The sequence below is a fragment of the Camarhynchus parvulus genome, chromosome 2 (genome assembly GCF_901933205.1).
Source record: "Camarhynchus parvulus chromosome 2, STF_HiC, whole genome shotgun sequence".
In the NCBI taxonomy this organism is placed as follows: domain Eukaryota; kingdom Metazoa; phylum Chordata; class Aves; order Passeriformes; family Thraupidae; genus Camarhynchus; species Camarhynchus parvulus.
In genome coordinates, this window is record NC_044572.1 from 63,456,622 (window position 1) to 63,469,164 (window position 12,543).

General features: G+C 42.0%; 1 protein-coding gene across 11 annotated transcripts in view; it reads right to left on the reverse strand.

Annotated features, from left to right (window-relative positions):
* Nucleotides 1–12,543, reverse strand: part of ATXN1 (ataxin 1) — a 224,483-nt gene that overhangs the window by 129,944 nt on the left and 81,996 nt on the right. For 8 of the 11 annotated variants that reach the window (XM_030971064.1, XM_030971059.1, XM_030971055.1 and 5 more), the window contains one exon: nucleotides 11,463–11,599. The exons of the other annotated variants lie outside the window; for them this stretch is intronic. The gene's annotated coding sequence lies outside the window, so the exon portion shown is untranslated. The remainder of the gene's footprint in view (nucleotides 1–11,462; nucleotides 11,600–12,543) is intronic. 11 annotated transcript variants of the gene reach the window in all.

The window sequence follows — 12,543 nt, forward strand, 5'->3', positions numbered from 1 at the left end:
GGCCACAGGATCCCTTCTTCCCTCAGAAATTAAGTCCCCTTTTCTGTGCAGTGCGCAAAGCAGTCACTCACACAGAAAAAAAAATAGAGGGGGCAGGGAGAAGACGAAGGGAAAAAATAAAAAAGGAAATCTGTGACTCTGTGCTTGGCAAAAGCCAGTGATCAGCAACAACTGCCGAAAGCTGAGTCACTTTTTTCCCTTCCACCTGGCGAGTGGCTGCCCCGATCCATTCAGCAGAAAGCCTCTTTTCACCGAAACTGGCATAAATCTGGAGCAATTCCCTCCATTTCAATGGAGCTGCTTAGGATTTATGGCAGCATGACACAACAAGCAGAATCCTGTGTGCTGAGGGCTACAAGCCCAGGTTTTCCTGCAGGAGACGGCGCTGCTTTGCTCTTCAGGCTGCCAACCATGCAACAGCACTGATGCCACGGCTTGTTCTATTTTTCCTGATGCTGTCATCTCCAACAGATGCTCTGCAAGCAGGACCTTTGGAGAAATCACCCTCTTTCACACACTGCAGGAGAATTTTGATGACCAGAACATTTATTAGCTTGAATTAATTATTTTTTCAGATTTCATTTTTTCCCCCAGATTTCATTTCATGTTTTAATTTGGTGTAGCAAACATTTATAAAATTATTATTTTTTAACATCTCTGGGCTGTGTGAAACAGAGTTCAGAAGACAGCAGAAATATCTTCTGTGCAGATGATGTGTGAATAAGTAAGGGATGAGATCAAGATTTAAGGAATACCAATCAGCTTTACCAGACAATAATCTACTCTATTTATGTTCTCAGCCTAAGAAAAAGCATTGCTAGTGGATTTATGCACGCACTGGAAGGTTTCTAAAAGCAGGGAAAAACCCTGACAAGAACTACCTATTACTCCCCTCAGTATGCAATGCAGCGGCAAGCAGAATAAAAATTGGCAAATGAACACAACCCCCAACCTTTGAAACAGGGCTATTCCAACAGAGAAGAACTTCAGCTTTACAGAAAACACATCACCTATGTAAAAAAAATGCATTCACACATACACCAAGGCACTGACAGGGTTTTTCTAAACAAATGCAATGAGTCTTGTCTGTCCTGGCTAAGTACATTTACAACATTCAAGCACGGGATGTAGCTGCCTAGAAACAGCAGTGCTCATGTCATCCTTTCAATATGGGGAACACAGTGTGCTATACAAATATTAATTTAGCCTGAACAACCAGTGAGGTATGCAAATATTACTCCCAGCTTCAACTGGGATTGATTTGAGCACAGAGGAACAGCGAGGGGGATTTTTAGCAGTGCTTCAGGAAGCCAGCTCCAGGAGAGCTGGAATCTTGCATGTCTGCAAGTTCTTTCAGTAGCCCCGACCAACCTCCTAGACCTGCCTGTTCTCTTCAGGCGACCCAGATGAGCAAACATTTTCTGTGTCCTGACTGCTTATGCTGCCAAATTCAACAAGGCAGTTGTGCGGACATGGGTACACTGTGCAGCACCTCCCAGGTCCTGGTTTTGACATGGTTCAAGAAAAGCCACCACAGCCACTTAACCAGACAAGAGGAACTGCAAGAGACCCCTGCTGGGTACCACTGCTGTCCAAAAGGCACTGATGGTGTAAAAGCAGAGAAAAGCAGCAGGAGTTTCAGCAGCTGACACTGGCTTGTTGTTTACTGGGTAAGTTGCAGAACCCCTGGGGCTCAGCTGATGTGGACAGGGACAGAGCAGAAGTCCAGCAGGTCTCACTGTGTATTTGCCTTTTTAACGTTCCACCTCTAATCCAAAGGGAGGAAAGAAACATTTGTGAAGTCAAGCAGACAAGAAAAGGAGAGCTGAAACAATGCAGATCCAAATGACCTGGAAAGAATGATCTCCTGCACCATTTTTTAATACCATTCCACAGAATAGCAGTAGAGGAAAGTGAAAGGCAGAGAACTGGGTATCTCAAGGACAGGGTGTATAGAACTGCAGCTGAACGCAACACCTTTAGACCAGCAGCTCAAAGAAAACAATTCTCACAGCAACCATGACACTGAAGACTATTCAACCCTCTTCCTCAAGAGCCTTGGTTTTAGCTTTTTACGACTCTGGCAAGTAAGTGAATTAATATTTTAATAGAAAATGCTTAACATAAACATAAAGTATATTTTAAAATATTTATTTAAAATCCTGTGATATCTGCCTCAGACTGATATTTTGAGGGCAAGTTTCAGGGAAAAAATCAGCCATTTTGGAGAGAGCAGGCAAATATGTATCACTGACTGTTAAATTTACTTCTGCTGCTGCTGCTGCTGTTGTTGCTAATTTACTGAGATATAAAAATGGCTTCAGACTCTGGAGAAAGTCTGAAAATTTGGCAGAAGTATTATGCTCGTCAGAGATGTGTTCTTAGCTATCCCTGTGAAAACCTATAAAACCTATATTTGGTTAATTTTTAATCTTGGGGGCAGAAGGCCAGCAGCTGAATCTTCAGACCTTTCAGCAATGTAAACTTCACACCCCAGGCTTTGACACAGCTCCACATGGGCCACAGCATCTGTGGAAGGGTCTGTCTGCATAGGGTTCACTGCAGAAGAAAAGACTGAGCTCTAAGCAGTTTTGGGATTTCTGAAGTCAAGAAACCACAGTTAGTAAAGAAAGACACTGTACTTCAGTGTACTATTCTTTACCTGAATCTGTACAGAAACAAGGCAGAGATGCAGAAAAGCAAAGAAATAGTTGGAGCTTCTAGTTTGGTTTTTTTTTTTTTTTAAGAAAGCAAATCCATACAAGCAGCAAAGTGCAAGCACTTAAAATATCCCCACCACAGAACTTACCAGGGTAAATATTTTCTGGTAATCCACCGTGCCAGCATAGAAGATTCATGGTCTGCTGTTCTCTAAAGCATCCTTCTCTTTCAGGAGCAGCACTCAGAGAGGGTGACACAATGCCAAGTTGCTCTCCCTGTAATCCAATGCACCTCCACTCAAATGCCCCCAAATCCCATTCCTTCCTTGTCAGAAATCTTTGTTAACAAATTTCCCTTTTCGTTTATTTTGTGAACTGTGCTTGTCTTTTTTTGTTTGTAAACAAAGAAACAAACAAAAAGCCAGAATGTAGCAAGGCTCTGCCAGAACTCAATTAATAAATAATGAGCATCAAGTGGTTTTGATCATTTCCTTCTGTCTGAGCCTCACAAACTGACAGTAAAACAGCGTATGACCCTTCACAGAACAATTTTGCTATCACATTACATCCTCCCTGGAAATTAAGAACACAAATTTGACATTTTGAATGGGAATGGCCCATCCAATTGGTTCAGTGTTATGCACTGGGAAGTCCAGAGCCAGCTGCAAGCCAGCACAGCGGGATTTGCAAAGCATCCATGTAGCCACACAGCAGATCCCAGCACAGCCTGCACTAACTCTGTCAATCACTCTGCATTATACAGGTGTGACTAACACTATTTTGTTGGGCTTTATGCAAGACATAACTTGAGCTTAAGTTCAAGCAATTCCTCAGGATGCATGAATCCACAGGGATGGGAAAAGCAGGCAAGGAGAAGAGTAAAGACATCCTATCCTGTTGCTACATCTGGAAGCATAGGGATGCAAGAAGTTACTTTCAAATTCAAAACTGGAAAATGGGAAAACCAGGAATAAGAGATGTTTAAAAAAGGAAGAGGCTGAGATCTGCTGAAAAGCTGTGTTCAGTCATCTGGAAAAAAATAAAAAAAGGACGGCTAGAGAACACATTTTGCCACAGTGTAAGGGACTAGAGAAACACACAAACAGAGACAACTACATGAGCAGTTTCCAGCATTGTGTTTAAAAATAGTGGCCAGGAAGACAGATTCTCATTCCATCTTTGTTGGCATAACTGTACTTGAGAGGAATATGCTAAATTTGTACCAGCCACCGATCTGCATCCTTCATTTATAAAGGGACAAACCCAGTATTAATAACACCTTTCTGTGTCCTAGTGTTTATGAGCACACCATCTGTTTGCATTTGGAAACTGCCCACCATACATGCTGAATTGTCAAAGATACATGAAGCGGGCGAAAAGTTAAGATTTCCATGACTTCAGCCCTAATTTGCCTAACACCAGCACCAAGTGATCTCCATCCAAAGCATAAACATACTCCTTATAAACTGCTTAAATGCCAGTACTGTAAAGGCACAACTGTTCATGTGTTGTAATCTCTCTAATGAATAAAATTCAGCTGCATCCACAAAGAAAAGTAATGTTTGTTGACACATCACCAAAAGGAAGCAAATAAAGGCTCACAATACTAAGAAACCTGATGAAAATGGAAGGGAAATTACCCTTTGAATAATTTTGCATGACCCATAAGTTTTAGTGGGCTACAGGGAATATAAACTCAATTGTTCCATTTTGCTCTCTTGCAGATACTTTCATTTTTGTATGTGTACATATATATACTTTTAAAATGCACATTTACTCTCTTTTTTGAACTCTTTAAATTGCTTTGGGTGCAAAGGAAAGACTGGATTTGAACTCTTGGATGAATCACATGCACAAACTTTCTGAAAAAAGCATGAGGATAATAAAATAAACAAAACAAAAAAGAGGACCATTTCCCTTCCCTGTCTCTTTAAGATACTGCTGCTTTTCAGCCACACGGTGAATGCTTCATTCAAATAACAGAACATGGATTTCTCTTAGTAACTGCAGCTATAATTGTAGCAACTGCTTATACTGATTCCATCCTATTAGTGTTACAATTGTCCAAAGCAGAACACTCAACTAAATTGCCCTCATTTCTTATAAACATCTCTCTTTTTTTTGTAACAGAAAAAACCCCCAAATGCCTTCAGAATGCTACCCCTTTTTTCCGTTACCTTCTTTTGCTTCTTTGGCACCAAGACCATGAAAAAACAATACTGCTTTCCTGGCCTTCAATGTTTGGCAGCCTTTTCTTAAACAAAAACACTCTGATTCAGTGGATGCTCTGCCCACTATTACAGATAACATGCCTTTTCCAAAAGTGAGTCTCTTAAGGACAGTGTGGGGTAGCTTTATTTGCAGTCATTCACCAACTAGTATCCCATTTAGGATCTAGTAAGATCTGGCTCTTAGCATCTTCCTCTGCTGTACATGGCATTTGCATGCATATTATGCAAAACAGTGATGAAAATAAACGGCCTGGGTTGTTGTGTTTACTCATACACAGAGTACATATCTCTCATGTATTCTGACTAAGATGAAAAGGCACAGGAATGAAGAGTCCATCTCTGCATGGAAATAACATGTTGGGCAGAGGGGAAGCAGTAAGAAACCCAACTTTACTGACTCTTACATTGACAAGAAGAAAAAACTCCTGCATTGTCAAAATGCTAAACAAATTGTATCCCTTAAAGCAGTTACTACTCCTAGGTTTCAGAATGCTTCACTGGAAAGCAACTTTTTAATAGCATTATTAAGGTATCACACCATGATTTATTCTTACTTGGTTTTCAACTTCAAGTGTTTTTGCCTGCTGCATTTCCTTTTTTGGCTTTGAGGAAGGGTGGCCCAACAATAATTAAATTTAAAAAACCAAACCCAGCACAAAATATAACTGCTTTGATTTACAGGGTCAGAGGAAGAGCTTTAAAATGTCCAATAAATCCAAACACTATTTCCAGTCTTCCTTCTTGTCCACTCACTATTCTGTGTATTTTCCTTTTTACCCTTGAATAACATATGGATAAGCCAAGCATATTCCATTTATTTGCTCATTACATAACCCATTCCTGCTGTATTTTCATTCCATACTTCAATAACTGTGCACATTCTTGTTACCCCATCACAATAAACCATCAGAACGAGGAAACAGACTTCAGTGTGTAGGTCTCTCATTTTGGCAGGTTTAAGAAAGACAGGAAAAGGGAAGAGGGAGAAAAAGAGCGGAGGAGAACAGGAGGGAAAGACAAGAGCAGGGCTTAGCCTTTCGCATGGGAGGGTATTCCAGAGGACAACCACAGCGCTCCTCAGCAAAGCTCCAAAGATCCAGGTCTGCAACAAGCTGTGTGCTGGGGTGCTGAGCACTGGTGTGGGGCGCTGAGCACAGCTGCTCCCACTGCAGCAAAGCAGGTCAGTGCCTCACTCAAGACTGAGCTTCTGTGTCACAGACCATCACACCCACTGCTGCCCCCAGCACAAGACCTGCACCAGTTGTCTTCCACAGAGGCTTTCAAGCCCCTTGGTCACAACATTGCATGCAGACCCTTGCCTACAGCACGTGACAGGGAGGTGACCACAGAGACACTGTGGCAAACGTCATGATGTCAGCTCTTTGACCCTGACACAAGGGTCAAACACAGCAGTGATACAGAAGCCATTGTTTTAGTGACACAATGCTAAGAAAGTCTAGGAAAAGTATAGATTTAACCATCTAATTAATGAAACTAAACTCAAATAATCTCCCCTCTTAAAAAACTCTGAAGCAGCATCAATTACTGTGGGAACCCAGGACATCCCTCTGGCTGTCCAGGACAGCCAAGACCACTGCCAGGGGGCTCAGAAGCCCTGGCACGGAGCTCAAAACACCTGTGGTTTTGATTATGACCCATGGAGCAAATTACCAACCTTATATGAAGATCAGCAAGCCACAACAGTTTAAGCAGAATAATAGTGAAGTTATCACAGGGTGGAAAAGTAGATTTTGAGGTTTCTAGAATGGGGGTTCAGGAGGCAAGATGGAGGGATCTGGGCATGCCCAGCCTTTCTCCTTCTTCTTGGCCTCCATCTTCTGCTGTGATGTTGGCACTTTTAGATTGGTTTAGAGTAGAAGCTCACTGTCTAACATAGGTGATAAGTATTGCAAAATAGTTGTAAACATTGTATTGTATACGTAGTTTTAGTATGAAAACATAACACCGCCCTGGGGGCAGTCAGTGTGCCTGGAACTGTCCTGCTGGATGGACCTCAGCAGGGCAGGAGAAAATTTTTTATAGATAAGACACAATAAACAACCTTGAGACCAAGAACTGAACAGCCCCGACTCATTCTTCAAGTGCTCAGGCTGGGAAAAGAGACTTTTAACATTTCTCGGGGTCACAGCAACCAGCAAAAGATCCCAGGAAATTACCTTCAGTCACTTAAATGAACAAAGTACTCTTTGGTGTTACTTCTCAATTCTCACAAAATACTACTGGAAGTTTTTTGAGCATTATGGGAACACCTGAGTGCACATGTTAAAATGCATATTTAACAAGCCTGGTTCTTCTCTCACTGAAATCAACTGCCCTTAATTTAAACAGCAGGAGACCTGGGCCTTTTCCACTGCCATGTTCCTTATCAGAGCTCTATAAATGTCACATCTTTATTTTATTAGTGAAAGACATATTTTATAGATTAACAATAAAAGCATTCTTGTATGTGAGTTTTCTAGCCCCTGTTGAGACTCTGAATTCTTGAAGGTCAAATAAAGCAGTCCATAGGAAGGGGGAGAAGAAAATGCTCCACAATATCCTTTTAAAGAGCCTCCACAGCAAAGAGAGAATAAATAGCTGATTTGTTACATGGCTTTGAGGGCAGCCACAAATGCTAAGACCACAGGTAAATGAACCTGGTCATGAAAGGAGCAGCAGCTCGTCCAGTACCATATCTACATTAGTTAACTTTCTTTGTGATTCAAGTCCAAGACTTTGCATTGTTCTATTTCCGCCTATTCCTCTGCTCTGGATTCCCTTTGTGACACTTTTATCAATGGAAAATTGAGGGAGGGATTTCCAGCTGGGAGCCCAACAAAAAAACAGGAGGTTCAGTCTGGTTTTCTCACTTGCGCTGCAAGAACCATTTCAGCACTCGTAATAAAAGCAAAACTACACAAAGGGGAAAAAAAAAAAAATACATGACCTGAAATTATTTTAGCATCATAAATACTTCACCGCTCTTTATTCTGCAGCATGGTTAGTGTCACACATTGGCACAATAATTTGCTAGCTTAAACAGAGCTCCTTGAAAATAACAAATTTGTATTAAGGGCCGCTGTCAGCTAGAATTCCAGGGGAATACAAAGGAAAAGATAACAGTGCCACTGGTCAGATCTACTCTTTGTTATGCCCTTGCAATTTTGACAGATTTATAGCTGCAGTGTCATAATATTAAAAAGTCTGACTGTGTCCTCTGTGAGTGGTGAGGAAAACACAAACAACAAGGGAAGGCAAGCAGCACAGTGGGAGCCATGCAAAATGGATTGTGCACAGGGACATCCCCATGGCCACACCTGCAGGTGTCATTACAGCAGCCCAGCCGTGGTGCTGCCACAATCTCAGCCAGTCAGGTGCTTAGTTTGGTTGTAACCTGAGGAGGTGGCTTTGAAAATGAGATCATTTGTACTAACACGATTTTCAAGGTAATTTTCAGGGGATAGATTTAGTATCATTTAAGACCAGAAAAGACCAACAGTCACACTTTTAAACATTATGGCAGTACAGACCACTCATCTTGGGAGGCACTTGGTATAGTAACAACAGAGTAACAACTCCCATGCATTTATGTGAGCACCATTTAACACAGACAACATGCTCCTTGAAGTCCAGAGCTATTTTCATACACCACCAAGGAGCCCCAGCCACCATCACCTTCTCAAACAAAAGAAATGTCTCAAGGCTTTCAATAGTCAATTATCCAACCACTGCAGGCTCTGCTAGTGTCCTAAAGACAAGTAAAATTTCTTTCTCTTGTTCACATGTGTAGCCTGTAAGGGCTCTGCTGAGAGAAGTACCTTTTTTTTTCAATAAGGAATCGAGGAAGTTATCATCACCTCAGTTGCACAAGCTCGTCAAAGCTGCAATAGGACAAAAGAGAAAAGCTGAAAGTAAAATACAAGGGTGGAGAATCAGATGCAAAGGCTGTCTTCTTAAAGATAGAGAATATGTAAAGATGTGCCTTAGATTAAAAAAAAAAAATTTGCAATCACCATCATCAAATAGCCTGAAAGTTCAGAAGGCATCTGAAAGAACACTGTATGGTACCCAAATTTTCTTCTATTTTTTTGGTCGGTTGGAAGAATATTTTCAAAAGCTCACATGGATTTCAGGTACCTAAACCATAACAAATTGTAAACTAGGAAACCTTGAGAACTTACTGCTAGCATTCTCTGAATCTGTACCACAGACCTGTTACAGGGAACAAGAGTTTGGGGAGAATCACCTACCAAATACCTGCCCTGTAGATACCCCAACAGGAGAACATGCCAAGCAAGAAGGGATAAAATACTTGCAATGTTTTTGATTAAACTGGCTGGGAAGTGTCTTCATTCCTTGTGCCACAAAACCCAAAGTTTTTTAAACAGCCTACTATTTAAACCCAGTTTTACACTGAGCTTTTTATGTCCTCCCTAAGTCAATACATAAACTTCATAAATGACCAGGCAAACTCATAGATCTGGGTTATATGTCCAGCTCCAACCATTTACTTTCTTGTCTTCCACAACATACAGAGCAATTCTCACTAAGTAGCTGAATGTGTAAAAGCTCAGTAGAGAGCTAAGGAAGTTCCTAAACCAAAAATAATCTACGGGGCAAACTATGTGTGGAAAAAAATAATATAACTTGTGTGAAGTCAAGTGAAGTAACTGAAGGAAGTCTATGTAATCTCAGCAGACACAATCTATATCACATCACAGACAAGCCAAACAGGAGGAAACATCTTTGAAAATATTCAGCTATTTGGAGTTTTCTCAGCTCCAAATCCAGACAGCAGCACAAGAGTAGGTTACATTAGCTAAATCCATCAAGGAAATCTCCATATAATTTCTGATCACCGTCTAGGGTCTGGTTTTTCACTGTGGCCAGTCTCTGAGAAAGACATCAGAACAGCAAAAAAACCCACACAACACTAAAACAAACAAACAAACAACCCCACAAAACAAGGGAAAATTACCACACCCACAACTCAGACCTAATAATTACAAGCCAAAAAATGAAGTGAGGGAAGAAATCACTTCCCATCGCTGCAGGTAAGGTCGAAGTTCTCTAGCACTAGATTTGAAAATAATTAATATGAGACCAACAAGTTAAACGGCCTTACAGGGTCTTTTTAATGTATTAAATAAATTTTGCTTTAATCACATTAATTTTTCAGGAATGTACAATAATCTTTGTGGTTTAAAATGATTTTGTATTCATTTTTTAATGGAGAGTATTTTTATTCATCTAATACATTATCCTTTCAAGAAAATTATCATACTTGACTACAAGTACTTAACGGGGCACTAATTAATACTCCTATTTCTCCTCATTTAAAAATCCTTTGAGAAATGAGGTCAGAAACCTGGTTTAACACAGAAGACACTTCTCAGAAGCTAAAGGGGGAGGGGACTCAAAAGGCACTTGTCACCCTTCTTCACGGAGGACATCCCCTTTGAACACTGTGAAAAATGTGTATTTTATGATTGGCTTTTTTCAGATATTAAAATGAATATTATATGCATTGTGTTAGAAAGTAATGCTGTATTAATTCTCTTAAGTGGTGTGTTAAATATAGTTTTAGGTTATAAAAACTGTTAAAATAGAAACTATGCTATGTAGGATGCTTTTTTTTAAAGAAAGGACTTGCAGCAAAATAGCAGCCCTAGGACACCTAAATCTTTCAGAGAAAAATAATTTATTGTCCTCTTATCAGAAGATGCGAACTTCTTCCCGCCTCGGAGGCGCTGTTAGGATTAAGAGGAAGAAGTTGACGATGACCAGACAGAATCCTGTATTTGAATGGAATTTATGCATCATGCATGAATTGTATGAATATGCAACAGGCTATTGTTTTTAAGGGTTAATCCTCTGTTAACGGCGGTCCTTTTTTGGGCTTATGCTTCCCAGAAAAAGGTACCCGGACGTCCGTAACTCTTTGTTTCGATTGTCTCATATTGTCCTAATCCAAATTGTCCAAGTTATTAGTACTCTAATTGTATTACTATTTTTATAACCATTTTATTACTATTAAACTTTTAAAATTAAAAGAAAACCCAAGTAATTGGCGTTTTTCACAAACGCCAAAGCCCAGCCTGTCAGCGATCGCTCTGGCCGAGCCAGCAGCTGATGCTAAGCCCCGGAGCAGCAGCACGTCCCTCTGCCCCGCACCTCATGGACGACAAGGAATTCTCCCATTTCTTCTTGTTTAACGGGGTGAGTTTTACTTTCCCCACTCTGCCCAGCTCTCCCCGGGAGCGCGGCTGAAGGGTTTGTCCCCCTCCCACCCAGAGCCCGCGGCTGCTGCAGCCACTTGTTCCCCGCGCCGTGACACAGGGACGGACGAGCGGCTCCGCCTCCCTCAGCGCTGAGTCCTCGCCTGAGCCACGGCGCTGTGCCAAGGCTCCAGCAGCGGCTGTGCCCCGCCAGGAACGCCGCAGGAAAACGCGGGTTACAAACACCTCCCAGAGCTGTTTGGGACTCGGGGAACTGCTGCGGGGTTAAAGGGCCAAAGCAGAGACCGAGCGCAAGCGTTTCTGAAGCTCTCAGGAAATTTGCAGACACTCACCCATAGACTTCACATTTGGGTTCGCTCCGCATTGTCTACTAATTGCAATTATCTAAGAGCGGCTCCGCGATGGGAGGAGGGGAGGAGAAGGCTTCCTTTTGGCACAGCTTCTTCAGAGTTCAAAGGACACATATGGCCTGCAAACACAGTGCAGGGAATAATGTAAAATTAAAGGAGGGATGAGAGGAAAATGAGAACGCAGCAGGGACAAGCGCTGTTCTGGATCTGCTTGACTGGAATTTTAAATAAAGAAACAGGAGGGAAAAAATCAACAAAACCCCCACACTAATTTTAATTCCACACCTGAATAGAAGGAGGGATGATGGGAGGGGACCACATATGAAGGGAAGACCTCTGGGGAGCAGAACCTGAGCACTTCTGCATGGGGCAGAGACCCCGAGCCCTACGGCCTCAGCCCAGGACCCGGAGCCTCAGCCCACTGCCCGGAGAGCAGGGCTGGAAGCTGCCAGAGATACAGGGCTTTGGGAAATGTACAACCAACACCTCCAAAGAGACGGGATGGGTTCATTTCAGAATAAGCACGTGTATAGTACCAAACCTGCAGGGAAGGACAGCCTGTCTAGCCACAGAGTAAAGCAAGGAAAAATAAAAGAGAGTCCAAATAGCGCAGGTCCCAATTTCCCTTGCAGTGCTCGTCTCGCCACACAAAGAGAGCCACACAAAAGTCAGCAGCCTGCTAGATGGTGCCTGTGCCCATGCCAAAGGCTGACACCTGCTTGTGGCCTTGTCTTTGTTAGGGCAGAAACCAAAGGCTGTTCTTCTCACTGCAGGGCATATCAAGCACAAAAAGAAATAAACAAAACAAAACAAAAAAAAAATCCACAACAATTCTCGGTTGTAATTTCTACATAATTATTGCACAACAACCACCCATAATGAGAGAATGAATTTATAACCACACACAAGCTATATTTACCAGTGGACTGGTTACAAAGCAAAACAGCAGGAAACCACAATGTGTGTCTTCATCTTAGCTCCTCAGCCGTGGTGCAGAGCAAGGCTGCCCCTGCAGCAAGGCAGGCTGGGCAGGTGAAACCCAGGCACAACCACCGAAGAGGAA